This window comes from Saccostrea cucullata, unplaced genomic scaffold (assembly GCF_032062105.1).
Source record: "Saccostrea cucullata isolate Sc308-1 unplaced genomic scaffold, CSIRO_AGI_Scuc_v1 ctg4478, whole genome shotgun sequence".
Classification (NCBI taxonomy): domain Eukaryota; kingdom Metazoa; phylum Mollusca; class Bivalvia; order Ostreida; family Ostreidae; genus Saccostrea; species Saccostrea cuccullata.
In genome coordinates, this window is record NW_026931021.1 from 8,646 (window position 1) to 25,515 (window position 16,870).

A 16,870-nucleotide genomic window follows, 5' to 3' on the forward strand; every position below is an offset into this window, starting at 1 on the left:
AAAATTTTAATACACGCAACTGTTGAACTTGTATTGAATATATCATCCATCTCCTTGCAAGAAAATACAACCTGATCTGACATAATAAACCTTTTGCACGTAGAAAATTGAACGCCGAGCAAATTCGAAACGGGATATACTTCGAGGTTTCCTGTCTTAAAACCCTGATTATTTATTATTTTCTTCCTAAATAAGTAATTAGTGAAATAATCAATCTATCTAAATGAATAATTAGCCAAATTATCTAATCGAGTCTAATCCAGGGATTCACATACTCTCTGTCTAGCATTGTTTACACGGCAGCGCCGGTTGTTTTACCCCTGACCTCGATTGATTTATACGCGCAAGCGTTGTAAAAGTGGTAATGTTTACTTTTCTGAGTACTTGAAAACCCTACTATGACGTCACACATTTGCGAAATAAGCTAAGTAAGACATAACTACAATATATTTCCATCAACAACCATGTAAAAATATTTTTTGTGTTCTGTAATTCATAAAATATCCCACCATATACTGAACATGCCCCTTTTTTTTATAATATTATACTACCCGTGTTTTTCCTTGTATATAATCTTACTGTACTAAGATCCACTATGACGTCATCGACTCTTGAACCGAATGGGGGAAACAGAAGAGTGGATCAATCTATTCCGTAATTTGAAAATATTTGCTGGAAAGTTTGAATGCTTTTAGATATCTTAATACAAGATGGTGAATTCAAAAGTTTTTTCCAAAAACTGGGTTTCAATCTGGTTTTGTACATATTTTATCAGTGATTATGACGTAATTAAACTGAGTTCCGTGACCATACATCCTTCGTCCCCTTAACCTTTTCGCTGCCGTACAGGTTTACAGTTCAAATAATTTTAATTACGTACAGTGCCGTGACAGTTTTCTATTACGTAGAAGCTATGATGTAACGTAACTGTAACGTCATAAACTTTAATAAAGGTGTAAATACTTTCCGCCTAAAGGTTCACTTTTTCAAAACACGTGAAAAAAAAGGCGATAAGGAACAAATTCATCGACGACTGACCCTTTGAAAAAATTGAAAATTACTTAGTTTTTCTGTCTAAATGATAAACAGGAAATTTTTGTGTAAAAAGTACCCGTGTGTCAAATATATACAGCATTTTAATAAAAATTTACAAATTCAGTGTATTGAAATGCATACATAATTAACTACATGTACTTGTAAGTTTTCGTTATTTATTTTTGAAAATTCTGTCAGACTTGAAAGTTTTATTTGTTTAAAGTGACGGGAGAAGGGGGGGGTTTTCAACAAAAAAATCGACAAGCAAACTAAAAGCCAAAATTGTTCAATTACCGAACTCATTTTAAAAAATCCTATTTCTCGTGCTTGAGTTGTAAAAGGGGGGGGGGGGGGGTTTAAATTTTGGTAGACTTTTGGAAAAAAAAACTTTAACTTGCCAGTGCTTACTCTTACAGCAATACAGAAATGGAGGATGGGGGGCATCTATAAAAGATTATAATGTATAAAAAATAAAAGAAAAAAGTAACCCCCCCCCCCTGTTATACGGGACTTTGCAGACTATACCTTTCCCGTAATCACTTTAAAAAAGTTAAAATTAATTGTATTGTTGTAAATAATCATTTATATTTGTTCAATGTTTATGTGGATTGTGTTTCTAAAAATTAAAACTGGAATACCCCGACTAAGGCGTACGTTTCTTACATTGTCTTCGTCTTTACACCCTTGATCGTAAACTGGAGCTCTATATGGATTAATCACAGGCACTTGTTTCTGTAATAAATTTTTGATCTATAGTATAATAATACAGCAAAACTCGTTTAGTACGAACACGGATATTGCGAATTTACGGATATGGCGAAGTAATCTTGGATCCCCAACTAAATAATTTTAATAAATTCCTTATACGGATATAACGAATAACGGTTATAGCAATAATTTATTTACTACGACTTCGTTATAACCGAGTTTTACTGTAACATAAGGTATCTAACTCCAAATTCCCGATATCCCCCTCCTTAAATCGCGCTATTTACTCTTTCAGAGAAAAGGCAGTGGCAAAGTTTTTATACCTATGCCATATACGATAATTTATCTACACAACCATGTATGTTAGATACCTTGTGTTATTATTATACTATGCAGAAACAAGAGCCTTTGGGATTAATGCTGATTCAATCAAATGGAGATGTTCAGATGAATGAAAAACTATATCTACAGGCCTTATGTTCTGTAATCGTTTTTAATCCATTAAATTATGTTATATATATACTGTTAATTTTTCATATGGACCTATATCACAAAACACGTGTTTGTGCTTTGTCTAATTACCTTAAGTTTAAGGTCAACAGTCCGAGGTTCACTTGTTCAAAAAGCAAATATACTACATGTGTTTAAAAAATTCACAGTGTCAGGCTCTGTGCAGTTGATCTACATTGTGCTCTTACAGGTTCCTGAAGTTTGGGGTTGAAATAATGTGACTGAAAATTATTCATAAAATTTGAATTTTTCCCTTTCCTTTTTTTGCATATTCCCGCATCTCAACACAATCAAGGAAGCCTTGTGGTAAAGGGCTCGCTTTGTGTCGGGCCCCGGGGCATTTTGCGATCCGTCATTTCTAGCCACAGGACTTGTTTCAAATATTCTGAAATAAATTTTTGACCCATAGTATAATATTATATACTTTGGGTCAAAAATCTATTACAGAAACAAGTGCCGGTTTCTAACCTATAGATAGTTACCTTTTTCTACTTGTCTTTGAATGAGACCGGAAAAAACGGGGGGAATTTTAAAGTAAAAGGAGTAAAAGCCAAAAAGAAGTATCCAAAATAAATGAAATTCTTTGATCTGTTCATGCCTCTATAATTGTAAGATTAACTTTCAATTTATTCTAAATACCGGTATGCAGTATAAACAACATTGATAAATATTGTGGGTTGGATGTTAGTATCAAGTTCAAATGTAAAATAAGTAAATCTCGTTAATTTATTCTTCCACCTTCATAATAGACTCGATGACAATGAAATAGTAATAATTTAAAATTTTTATTCAATCGATGAAAAAAAGTGATTTACAGTAATCGTTTGGTAACACAGACAGTGTGCTAACAAATTGAATATGACCGTTACTGCATTATGAAAATTTTATTCGCTATATAGCAGAAATTCGACAAAAATACGAAAAAAGATTTAATCAAAAAACTTTTGCATTAATTAGCATTTGTTAAAAAAAAACTGATTCCCTCATTTAAATTGGGGCCTTTTTTAAAATCGGATTCAAAGTATTTTTTCTTTCTGTGGTTGCTGGCTACATTGTATATGAATTTAAAAAATTTGGAAAATCATAAATTTTAACTTTTCAATCGATAGGGGTCGTGAACCTTAGCACTAGTGCAGCAGTGGGTCCCCCGCAATTTGACAGAAAAGATATTTTGCTTGCCCTCTGATTGTAAATACCTGCCGTATTAATAGCGAGAAATTTAATCTATTTAACACGAGAAGCAAGCGAAAATTATGATCCCCCGGGACCCCCCCCCCTTCCCGGCAGTTAAAATCATTGATTCGTGATTAAAAAAAATTAAATCTGTATAGGTCATTTGAAAAAAAAGAATGGATGGAATTAGGTAGGAACATATATATACATGTGGAAGTTCCTGTCACGGTCGTTTCTTGCAGAGGCATAATTGATCAATGAGAATAAGAAGTTTTTCCGGCATTTGTCATTCGCGAAATCATGTACTGACTACATATATTCCAAATTTGATTATCTGCAAATTTCCGTCAGTGTCTCCTTGTGGATTTTTTTATTATGTGACATGTATAAAATAAATTCTTCCACTTTGTTATGCTCCTGAGAACTTCTTACTTTGGGTTTTAAACTTTCAATTTTAAAAATGTTCCAATATTAAACTGTTTTTAAAATATTTACAGAAATTACAATATGATATTGCATTACTAGTATATCAACAATCAAAAGAATGATGATAAGTTCTTCCCGTTTTTGAGATGAAAAATTTTCCAAATGTAACTTTGATTGCTTGTATCGTTCATATAAAAATATATGAATATGTATGAAAATGTTGATAAGATATTTAATTTCAAATTAGAATATATTATTTACATTTTCTAATTAAATACCAAGACAAATTAATGAAAACCCGTTGAGCATTTCTTTCCCTTACTTTCCCTTTTTTTTAGTGACGGAATGGTAAAATATTGTTTTCTTCAGCAAGAGAAAAAGTCCCGCGAAATTGAAAAAGAACGTAACGTATAATCAGTTTTACTTGTGACGTACTGATGTTAACGATAGGCCTAAAATAGGCCCATGGCACTTAACGTAGTATTTGAAAATGGCCCCAAATAGGCCCGCGCCCTTCATTAATCGACCAAGTTCAATTTGTTATACCAGTTTGGTTACTGAGGTGAAGATAATGCTATTTTTCTTATGAATATACGTTTGAAAAAGCATCTTTTAATTCATGATTATAAGATTGTAAATATTTTCTCCCAATATATTTCTTGTATCATGTTTAAAATTGCTATTTTTTTATGAATATACGTTTGTTAAAAATCTATGAATTCATGATTATAAGATTGTGAATATTTTTTCCCCCCATATATTTCTTTCTTGCAGTTTAAAATTAGTTGCTCAAAGAGGTAAATTCACTACTTTGCCATTCAAGATGGCGGCTAAGGGGAATAACTTCTACGTAAAATATGTCACAGGAAAAGGTCTATACAGCAATACTTGATTTAAACATGTGAATTTTATTTCGTTTTAACGATTTTTGTATTCGACATCTTTGCTAATTTTTATACACCTGTAAATATAAAGGTATAATCCATATTTTTAACTTTAATTATTTGAATCTGTTGTTAAATAAATATGTGTACTAAAATTGGATATAATATGACGTTAAATAAAAAATCGTTAGAGCATGCAAAAGTCTACGCGTTTTTTGTAACATTATACAATATTTTTTTCTGTCAATACGATTATTAAAATAGACACCCGAGGAGTAAAACTGCACCGGAGCTCCTCAGGATCAGTTAAATGTTATGCTTCTAAGGTTGCTTAATTGTTTTTTATATGATTGAATAATTTCCATCTCTCTGATTGGCTGAGATCCAACTATGTTAGAAAAATATGACGCTGTTTTGACCTGCACGTGACGTTTCAGGTCAATAAAAAAGGTTTTATTTCCTCTACATAAATCTAAAAATAGGTTGGGAAATTCCAAATTGATACAAATTATTTTTAGAAAGCTATTTAAACGACTATGATTTTCATTTTCATATGAACAAAACATTAGCGAATATATATTTTAGGTGAGGCTGGTAAGAGGGGATGCAACCCCCCCCCAAGACTTGTATTGAACATCTTTTTTTTTTACTTTTAGGCAGTCAGTTTTTCCCCGATAATACTTCTTCCTTTCAAAATCTATCCTATAAAAAAAGGGTGCATTATTTATTTATTTCATGGCAACTAAAGCTGATTTTAATTTAAAAAAAAAATTTAAAATTTCGACTGGTAAGGTTTTTTTACATTTTAATTCTGCCTCTCTCTTGTGTTTGGGTTAATAAAATTACTTTGGACTTAATAAAATGCAAACAAGTAATATGCTGTATTATTTTATCGATGAATTATATAATAAAACAAGTATTGCTGTTTTTTGGTCAATACAATGATTTGTATTTGTAATGATTTGTGTTTGCTTCGAAAAACAATAATCACCTCGCCTTTCGGGCTTGTGAAAATTTTACTCCTCAGATGGCTAAATCATTGTATTGACCTCAAAAACCAGCAATATTTGTATTATATTTACTTAAAAAAAAACAAATTAAAATTGTAAGTAACAAATCTTTATGAGCAGTCATGCATATTAATGAAATAACTTTCTAGTTTTGCATATATGCTAAGGCATCAAAGGTAGTTGAAAACGTGATGTAATTTGTATACAGGTGCCCACTGACATCATGCAGCATAAGGCAGACACACGAGATTTACAAACATGTACATTAGGTCTTCTTAGAAATAATTCACCTAACTTTTAAAGAGATATCACTGAAAAAACAACAGAAATGGAAATTTGATAGTTTCATTCAAACTAAGTTTTATATTCATCAACAAGTCAAATGACAATATTTTCAAAATTGTCTTTCTTTGCCTCTTCTAATCAAATTAAAAAAAAAGGAAGGCTTGCTTAATATGCAACAACATATTCTTCTTGAAAAAAAATAAGAGAAAGGTGTGACCTGTCGACTCCAGTTCGGGATGCGTACTTCTCCATTGAACCTGATCCTACCTCTGATTATTTTAGAGATGCTTTGCTCAAAATTTGAACCTGGACTACATGACTTTATCATTACATAGCAATACATACATAATAATGTATTTGTATTTGTCTATAATCTGTAATCTGTTTTTTAGCGGGACAATTAGGTGCACAGAAGTAGGGCTTGATGTACAAGGATTGGCGGAATCAAAGGCATAGAAATATAAAGAATAACTGTCAGATTTTTAAATTTCATGACGATGATCAATGAAATAGTTTGCGTGATAATTTTATGCATATACGCCCTCTATCACGCAAGTCAATCGATTCTTCACATCATGAAATCGACAAATAAACAGCTTTTCCTTAAATTAAACCAACTGGGAAGGAAGGATATGGAGATAACAAACAATATTTAATAGCAAAGTCCATAAAACAATACAAAATAAGAGCAGAGCAAACACGGACCTCCAAGACATCATGGGTGGGATCAGGTGCCACGGAGAAGTGAGTATCCGCTGCTGCCCGGTCACACCCGCCCCGTGCTTCTTGTCATGATCGTGAAACAACGGGGAAAATCCGTGTCTTTAATTCAGTGTATAAATAATGGACTAACAATTGGTAGACATTTTTTTCTTATTTGCTTCCTACAAAAATATACAAAAGTTCATTATATTTCAAACATTAAGCATAACTTACACGAAATCTTAACAGAATCTTCCTTCTTGAAAATAATAAACTTTTTTTTTAAAATCTCACTAGGTTTTGAATTGCCATATCCATTAACTAATGATGGAACCACATTTAGATATAAAGATCTAACTGAGAGAAATGTTAGAGCTATATATGGCCTATCAGAGGTAAGAAATAAAATACTAGATTGCGTGTAGATTTACATGATATTTCCTTTTCTTCAATTTTTTCCCCCCCGTTTTTTATCAAAATATCCATACATGTCTTTAGGTTAAAATGGCTTAAAAATATATCTGATATTTTTTTTTTTATCCAAGTCGGAAATGAATCTGTTTGAAATTGTTTTAATCTGGGATATCTATAAAACATGAAATTGTGTCATTTAAGAAAAGTGCTATTTTAATATAAATTAACAAAACAAATGGAAAATTTTTTAAATTTTAGTTAGGCAGAACTCATAAAAATACGCCATATATATATAAGATTTTAAATGGATTACCGGGTATATTTTTAAAACAGAATACTGTACGTTGATTATGTTCTTTTTCATATTAAACAAGTGCACATGTGGGGAAAAAAACAGATTTTTCTGTTATATATATATGTTCAAAACACAATCTCCTCCATCCTCTATGGTTTCATGGTATTTACATGTAAAAATTTGTAGACTTGTAAAACCCAAAAATCAAAAGCAAACTTTAAAGATCCATGTTAATTTAACAAATGAGCAACCAAAAAAACTTTTTATTATGCATAAAACACACCCTCTCTTTTATTATTTTTTTTTTTTATAAAATACAAATATAAATAAAACCTGAAAGAACGGATTTTTTAAATGACTGTTGCTTTGTTAAATCTTATTGTCAATTCATAAGATAATACAAAAAATAAATGTACATAAAAATTAAAGACAGATTAGAATAATGCAGCAACGATACAAAACAAAAACATCAAAAGCAAAAACAAAATATGGTAAAAATCAATTACATGATTTACATCCCGTAAAGAAATAACTCCTTTAGTTAAAGCACTAAAGAAGAAATAGTACAAGTCGGTGAGTCATTTTAATATTAAGTGGTAACTATACTGTATAGCAAAATCCACGCTCTGACGTAATGCACACCCCCATATCAAGTCATATTCAACTTAAATTAAAGGCATTGGATTTGTACAAAATTGATTCCTCTTAGGGCATTTAAAAAAAAAAGGGGAATTTTTAAGAATTTGCGAAAAGTTACTGAAAAAGCTAATAACATAAAATGGAACGACTGACACAAGGATCAACAGGAATTGACAACAAATACGTACACTGTACAAAAATAAAACCCACTTGATGAAATGCCTAAGTAAAAAATCTATAAAACATAACCCATATGCATTCAAGCATCTGCGATGGACTTGCTGAGAAAATTGCGACGGGAAATAATCCATATGCATTCAAGCATCAGCGATGATTAATAGCGCTGAGAAAAGTGCGACGGGAACTTCGTACGGACAGATGAACATGCACATAAAGGAATTTAATATTGGATTCGTACAAAATAATCCTATCCTATGGCAAGATTAAACAAAGATTGTGCTAAAATCTCACATGTATATAGGCATAGAGAACTCTGTGACAAACATGGGTTAGGGACAGTCAGACAACAATCAGACAGACAGACAAGGTGGAACCATCAGCCGAGCATTGTAAAAAAAACTACTAGTACCCCATTTTTTCCAAGTGGGTTTAAAATCAAAGAAAAACCTTTTTAAATTTTTCTAAAAAGACTTTTGAAAAGTTAAAAAAAATTAAAGGAATTGGGACTAAATTTCAAAAAAAAGCAAATTTTAAAAAATTAAAGAGTTTAAAGCAGCTAAAAATCAACATTTCCGCATGTTATTCGTATGTCGGAAATACATCCAAGCTAAAAGCCCATTCTTCAAAAATCCAAGCACACACTATGGACGCACAAGAATTATAAATATATTATCATGGTTATTAATTTTAAGCTGGCTTATAAATACAACAATTGCCGTCCCTTCAAAAAGGACTGCAATACGCGGACCATATGCATGTGTTTCTTACCGAACTTCAAGTAGACAAAATTTCTAGGTTAATTCCATCCTTTAACCTCAGATTCAAGGGATGTGAAAGAAAAAAAATTTAAAGGGGTAAATACACAGTACATTAGACATATTTCCTATTTATTACTATTAGGATGTTAGAATGGAACATGTCCTAGTTTACAACCTTGACCCTAGTTAAATGTTTTTCCTTTTTAAAATAGTAAAAATCATTTTTTAAAAATTACGAGGAAAAAAATCAATCGTCATTATATTTCTAATTATTTAATGGATCTTTCCACCCAAATTTTTTGATATTCCTATAATTTGAGTTTTTATTTAAAACAGTCGCTTGTTTCCATAGACTTCGATGCAATTTCTATTAATTGATTTTTGCAAAGTTAATTAATTTTCGAAACTTTCTCTTGGTTAATCTTTTTCTACCTACTGTAAAATACTTTGAATTAACATCAGAGTATTATATTGGTAATAGATATTTAAGGATAGATAATTAGGTCTTATTTGGGATACATGAATATTCATGTAGATTCATTCACATTTCTACAATGATCTGTCCACTTTCACTGATAATACTTTCCTAACAGAATTGTTGAATTTTATCTCCGACAAGTAATAGCTTTTCGAAAAGCTTGCCTGACTAATGCAATCAATATCTATAGAACCTATTAATCATGATAAGTTATTTATATAAACGTTTACATTGGGGTGATGTGTAATTATTTCATTAGAGTAAATTATGAAGACGTCGAACAAAACATCATGCATTAATTTTAAGTTGTTTGCTACTTATGAGGCAATGGACAGCCTCGTTTTTGAAAGTGGGGAGGGGGGGGGGCAGCTAGAGAACTTTTTTTCATTCACCTGCAAAAAAAGGAATATGCCCAATGTTGAATATCCTATTTTGGGGGTGGGGGGAGGGGGAGGGGTCGTGACCAACTTTTTTTCAGTGTAAAGTTCTTTCTGTATCAACTTTTTTAGCATTAAATACTGCAATTCTCTTTAATAAATTTCCTGTTATATTCAGGGGGGGGGGGGGCGGGGGGTTTCCAACCTTTCAACTAACATTCCTATGTATAGTAAAAGTAAGGTTTGGAAAAAAAGTGGGGGGGGGGGGCAGCTCCTTCCCCCTCTCCGTCTGATGGAAAAGGAACAGTGGGATTTTATTTAAAAGGTATACTTTGTATGTGTTAAAAATTGGTTTTGATCTGTTTTTCGTTTGTTGTATAAGGACGCATGTGGAGTGTTACAAATACTTTGAACTCAGGACCAATAAGCAGTTTAATGTAATCTTTTTCGTGTTCTAACACCTACTGCGACTCGGGACTTGGTATTAAACGGTCTCATCCTCAGGACCGATCTCCACGTCCTGCAGTGGATTCGAATCCGCGACGTAAAGCTCAGCTCCTCATTCCGAAACTCTATAATGGTTTTAGAAGATATGAATTAATGTATGCTGGAAAGCCGTGCCTATGTAAAGATTATATATTGATTTTAAAATTAAAATTTAGAATTTGATTCAACTGCATAGACTACCAGGAAGACAGCTGAGGATATGATAACTACAAGAAATAAATGAATCGTTATGATTAACATTCAGAATATGTTTAAGCACTAGACTGTTGGGCATGCCAGAGCATCAACGATTGTTGGAAACAGCCCGTTATGCATAAATGACCCAATGAACTTGGAGGTGATTCCTTATCTAGTATTCCTCAATCCTGAAATAAGAGGAACACTTTTCCTTAGTCTATTTCTGTGTTTCATAAGAGAAAGAATTTTATCTCTGAAAACTAGGGGGAGGGGGCTGCGAGTGCGGGCGAGATATGATCAGAAATATTATGTGTATTTGGCCAGTTTTCCTCTGAAGAACATTTTTTCCGTTTCCTTTTAATCATTTTCTTTAATTGATGTAACTTCTAACTTCTTTCACAATATCACCGATATCTTTTTTTTCCCCAAAGTTCGAAATTCCGATAAAAAGAACAGACTTGAATTTCCATTTCCATTCACCGCAGTGCAGTAGAATCATCAAGAAAAAGGGCGCGAAGATATACACGTGACATTTGGCGCAAAATGATTGTGACACCCCTTACCTCGAAGATAAATGGACTCATCCAATAGTACAGAAATGCAGAAAAGGTCAAACGGACATGTCCGTATATGAAATCGCATGAAATAAACAGCTGCAAGCAAAAAAAAACTAAGGGAAATAAACACATAAATATATTGTATCAGTAAGACGGTTATTTTTTTCTGCTAAATGTTTTGATGAAACGGAGGTAACAAATTCCAGTGATAATCAGCATGCACAAAATTATGCTGGCTAACTGTGACCTCTTATCTTCGCACCTCGGAAATATCAATCTTTATACAGCCTTACGCCGTGACGTCAGGTAATAAGCCTACAGTTTTGTCATTTCTGTATATCGGTCTATTTTGATACACATAACCCATAATGGTTGGGACTTGACATCTGGTCTGGATTCATACGGAATAAATCTAGCAATGGTAAATAGATCTGAGGGTCAATGTGAAGCACAGTACAGTAGTACGCATATTTTTTGGGGGGTCCCTCCAATCCCCTACATCGAAACCATTGCTGCAGACATCCATCAAGGCGTATTTGGATTGCTGAATATTAAATAATTTTGCGAGCTTTGGTGCACAAAACTAATGCCTTGGAAGATCCGCTATATCTTTAAAAGCTAGAACTAATCTTTGAATGAAGTTTTCAATTCAAATTGTTAATAAGTTATTTTTGTACTGCTAGTTCTTCCTACTTTTTTAAAAAAAAAAAATGCTTGTATATACACTGTAACAGTATATGTCTAATAGAGAAATACTGAGCCATCAATGAACATATATTAAATAAATAAATAAATGCAAATTTAAAAGCGAGATTTGCCAATGAACGGCATACTTTAAGTTGAATTGGTCGAATTATTCTACGGGCAAGTTGTCTTAGAGGCCTGGCGTTTGCCAGTGACATCCGGTTAAACTTCCCTCATATATTTTATGCGTGGACCTCAGGGTCAAAGCAATGATGTTTCGTACATATAAGGAAATACATCCAAACAGGCCAAAATAGGTAAGCAGGAATATCTTAAATTGTTGTCGATATAGGACCAGAAGCCATTGCAGCTCGGTCAGGACAGGGATAAATAAAATTCCCCTCGATATCCGCGAGACAAGACTAGCCGCGATATCCTGCACCACATCTAGGCGTACCTATTCAATCCAAAAAGATGAGAGATGGTATAACTGAGCCTTGATTTAACTTGTGCATTGACAGGAAAACTTGAATTCCTTCGTAGGTATTAGATGATGGATGCATATTAAAAATTACTTATGTGGAAAAATATTGTCTTCATAATAAATGGCATCTGACCCCCAATATGAGATGGGATTTAAACATGCATCAAAGTTCTTAAAGAGCGATGCAACTGGAGGATCTTTTTCTAGTCTGAAAGTGTAAAGGTTGGTAAGTTCAAAAGCTGTACGAAATTTATAACGAATTGGCAAGTCGTTCTTCGGGAAGCAGATCTGATGTAGTGAAAGCTTAAAGTACAATAACAATTCACACACACTGCACATTCTTAAATTCTGTATTGGTTTTTCAATATAGAAATTGTTCCAGAGTCACTCAAACTATCTTGCTGCAGCTGCTTCTTCTAAAGTGATAGTTTCCGGAGGCTTCGGGATATTATGGAATTCTCTAACTAAATGATGATGAAGCATGTCTAATTTATTCGAATAGGCCAATGTCAAAACTGAATTTCTATTCTTTGTTAAAATAAATCTGTATTATGTTTTTCTAGCATTCCCCTGCGAGGTGAAATTCATAATTTCAGGAACTTTTATGAATCGTTCATGAACATTCATGATGTGTTCATGAACGGTTCATGACTGGTTCATAAAGATGGTTCATGAACTTTATTCATGAATATATTCATTAAATGTAGTTCATGAACAAATGATGAATTTATATGAATATTGGTAATTTTCATTTTAAAGACAGAAAAAAATGTAGAGTTCAAGGTATTCTGAATGTTCATGAATTTTCATGAAGACTAAAATAATTGACAAAAATGATTGACAGAAAACACTCATTACTCTCATAATACAAATTTTGCATGCAGATGCAATTGTTGAACAAGCCCCTGGCATAATTTATATCTAATAACATTCTTTCACCAACTATCTGAAAAAATAAATCATGAAATCTCTAAACATTTCGTGTTTTTATTTGATTTTAATTAAACAAACACTGCATCACCATTGCATGACAGCATTTTTTTTTCACATTCATTACTTGTGATTCTTCATAATTTAAATTAAACAGTTATATTCATCATAAGGTGCTTTAATTAATGTCGTTTTTCATCACACAACTTTGTTCGACCAAATTTTCTCTAACATCAAACTTTAAACAAGTTGCAAAATAAAAAATTCAGTTTCTTTTACAATGTTTTTTGAGACAAATATAATAGCATACATGTATACCACTCAGATGTACAATTTAAGCACACTTTTTTTAAAATGTATGTATTCTCAATGAAACTGCAAAGTATTTTACATCAAAGGTTTTTAACAGAAATATCCAAGAAAAAAAAAGATTACTGTGGGATCACTTTGGTTAAATTAATGATAATCAAGTTATGATATACATGTTTGTAGTAAACTAAAGTATGCATTTTTTTTTTTTAAATAAGAGGATAGATTCATTAAATGACATTGGCCAAGGATTGGGAGAGGTAATTGAAACCTCAACAGGATATACATTTACAATAAAGTGCCAGTGGCCAATGTAAATTTACTGTACAAAGTTTGTGACTAGAGTGACAAACACATGTATTAAATGCAAAAATATATGTAGTACACAACTTCATTGATACAAAGATCCCATAAAATGAACAGTTGCTATTTTCCACCAATGTACGTGCCAAAGATCCCAATTATGGAAGATACAAAACTGACATGTTGCTAGAATCACATCCTCACAGATATCCCATAAAATTTGCAGAGGGTTGACAGATAATTGGCGTCACCAACGGATTCACTTTTAGTACAAAGGCTCAGCAAGTTCGATGTTGATCATTCAAACAAACACTTCAAACTTTCCTTGCACAATTTCTGAAAGAGGAGATGACCATTTAAGATGTATCATTATTGATATCAGTATAAATATATGGACAAATAATAAACTAAAGCTCTACAAAACAATTGTTCTTTTCTACCTGGCAGATCAGTTTACTGTAGAATATGAATTCACCATCTTGCAATTTTTTGTTCAAATTAGGTTTAATTCTGATAAATGTAAAAATGTGAAAAGTTTATAGACAACAGAGAAACACCAGACTGTGACACTGATCAAAAAACTCACTTAGGCCTTAAAATGGCTCAGGTGAGCTTAAATGAAAAGGCTAGAGCTGAAGCTCAATGCCTGACTAACATTGAAAAAAATGAATTTCAATTCATGTGATTTTATTGATTAAGAAAATAATGAAGAAATCTTACCATTTTTTTATACAATTCTTGTCCTAAATCTTGTGAGCATCCGGATTCCTGTAAAATGCATGTACTTCATACTAGTTCATAGAAGATGATATCTTTGATTATATTTGATCTATAATAATTATACATACCCATGCAGTTAGCATGTTTAGATTACCTTTCAGAATTCATAGTTAAAAATGATAAGGATATGGAAATTAGGCATGTTAAGAATATAAATCTTTAAATGTTGTTTACTTGGCATAGTTGCAATATTTTTTTTAATCTTATGCTTAAAGACATAGATTAATAAAATCAAAGTTAGTTTATTTGTTTTGAATGATAATTTGAGCTGGTTCTCACCATATTCACAAGCCTAGTGACTGATTGGTTAAGCATCTACATGTATAATATGCACTTTTATCAAAGGCCAGGGCTGTGAAAATCATCTCAGGCAATGCAGCAACTATTAAAACAATCGAAACATGCAAGATAAGAGCTGAAAATGGTCATGAAGATGCATTACAAAATATATAATTAATCACATGTACATCATACTCTGTAAATGTTATCTTGAACAAAGGAAGGTACAGGTAAAATTCTTTACACCAGTTCGATTCCAAATAAGGAAATTCGGGTTAAAATCAATGATCTTAATGATATGTTTAGATTTGTTAAATATTTATTACAGAAATAGTGCTTGTCCTAACGATTTCACCATCGCCGTCGGGCATTTTATGTATGGTGCCCGGATTAATCAAAAGTAGCAGAAACATTCTTCGTTCGAGGACACATAAAATACTGTACAATATTGTACCTACTGGTCTTAAAATGTCGTCATCTTCTTCCATCCCAAGCTGACCATGATCCCCCTGTTCGTGGCACTCGTTCCAACTTTCCTTCTGTGGAGCATCAACATGGCACGCTGATACTAAAACAAGTCCCACGGAGAAAATAAGTCCCACATGAGTCCTACGTGAGTCCCACAGCAAAAGAGCCAATAAATACATATAATAAAGGGTTATTTTGAAAGAATATTATATTTATTTGATCATATATCAAAAAAAATTTGATAAAATGTTTTAAGTGTGTTAAATAGACGATTGTAAATTTCAGACCACAGTCAAGAACGATAAATCTGTTCAAATGTAAACAATGGCCAAGAACTATATTGACAATGTTTAAGTACTGTTGATAGCTAACTTTTTTTCTAAAAAAAAATAAAATAGATATTTGTAAAAATAAATTTTTAATAAGGAAGTTAATTTAATATGGTGCTATTTCTGAATTTAATTTGTTCTTCTGTTTTACTTGAATTTTTAAGTTTCGTTTGAAAATATTCTTCCAATATTATATTATATACAACTCAAAGTAAGTTTTATTTTATTATAATGATTTTTATATTATTACTTTGTTTCTTACAAACTAAAATAGTTTTACTGTGGTTTTATGTAATTTAACAACAACTTGGTAAGTTTTCCTGACACCCATGTTTATTGTGTATATACACATTTCACAGACACCTGTAGAGGTACGTCCCTGGTATACCTGTACACAACACCTGGGGGATATTATTCACACCTTTCAATCTCCTTGTTGTTTGTATACATATTACAATAACTTTTGAACAAGGCTGGGGCTAGGTTACACCATTTGGAATTCAAATAAAATATTTAATTAAATGTAGAATTATTGAAATTTCAGCTACTATTATGTATGACAAATAAGGTCATTAATCAAAAATGTTGGTATTTGATTTCATAAATAAAAACATTCCTTGAAAATTAAATTAATAAAGAATTATGATTCAGAATAGACTAAGTCAGCATAAACTGTATTGTAAATTCTTGACTTGTATGAAAAGATTCCAAATAATAGTATTAAAGGCACAACCATTGAAGTTTTGTATTAATTTGTAGAACAAATACCATGCAGAGATGTAACTGTTATTTATCCATTTTCTTTATTAAAAAATGTGTTTCTTATTCATCATGTAAATAAAGAAAAAAAATTAGATTATTAAACAAATGTTAAAGCCAGTTTACTCCTGGATATGGAACATGTCAAAAAAGAGTATTTTAAAAAATAAACTTGGAATTTTATCATGTGTTTATAGTGATTTGATTTACACCATGAATTATAGGTACCAAAAAAAAACGTCAACGAAATTAGATGTTGAATTTAATTTTGATCTGAAAGATTTTTTTTTTAATGAACGAATTTCATATACGGACTTCTTCAGTAGCCAAACTTTAATAGTCCATAACTTAGGTTCTGAAATCCTGCAATTGCGTTATTGAATGTCAGTGACTTACTATTTATTAAAGTGACATTGTGCATTATAAGAAT

At 31.8% G+C, this 16,870-nt stretch overlaps 1 long non-coding RNA gene across 1 annotated transcript; it reads right to left on the reverse strand.

Annotated features, from left to right (window-relative positions):
* Positions 1-14,562: 14,562 nt before the first annotated feature.
* Positions 14,563-15,444, reverse strand: LOC134231066 (uncharacterized). Its single transcript, XR_009984497.1, has 3 exons — positions 15,343-15,444; positions 14,885-14,987; positions 14,563-14,593 (listed from the first exon to the last, which is right to left on the reverse strand). It is a non-coding gene; the product is annotated as an uncharacterized LOC134231066 (long non-coding RNA).
* Between the last annotated feature and the right edge of the window lie 1,426 nt (positions 15,445-16,870).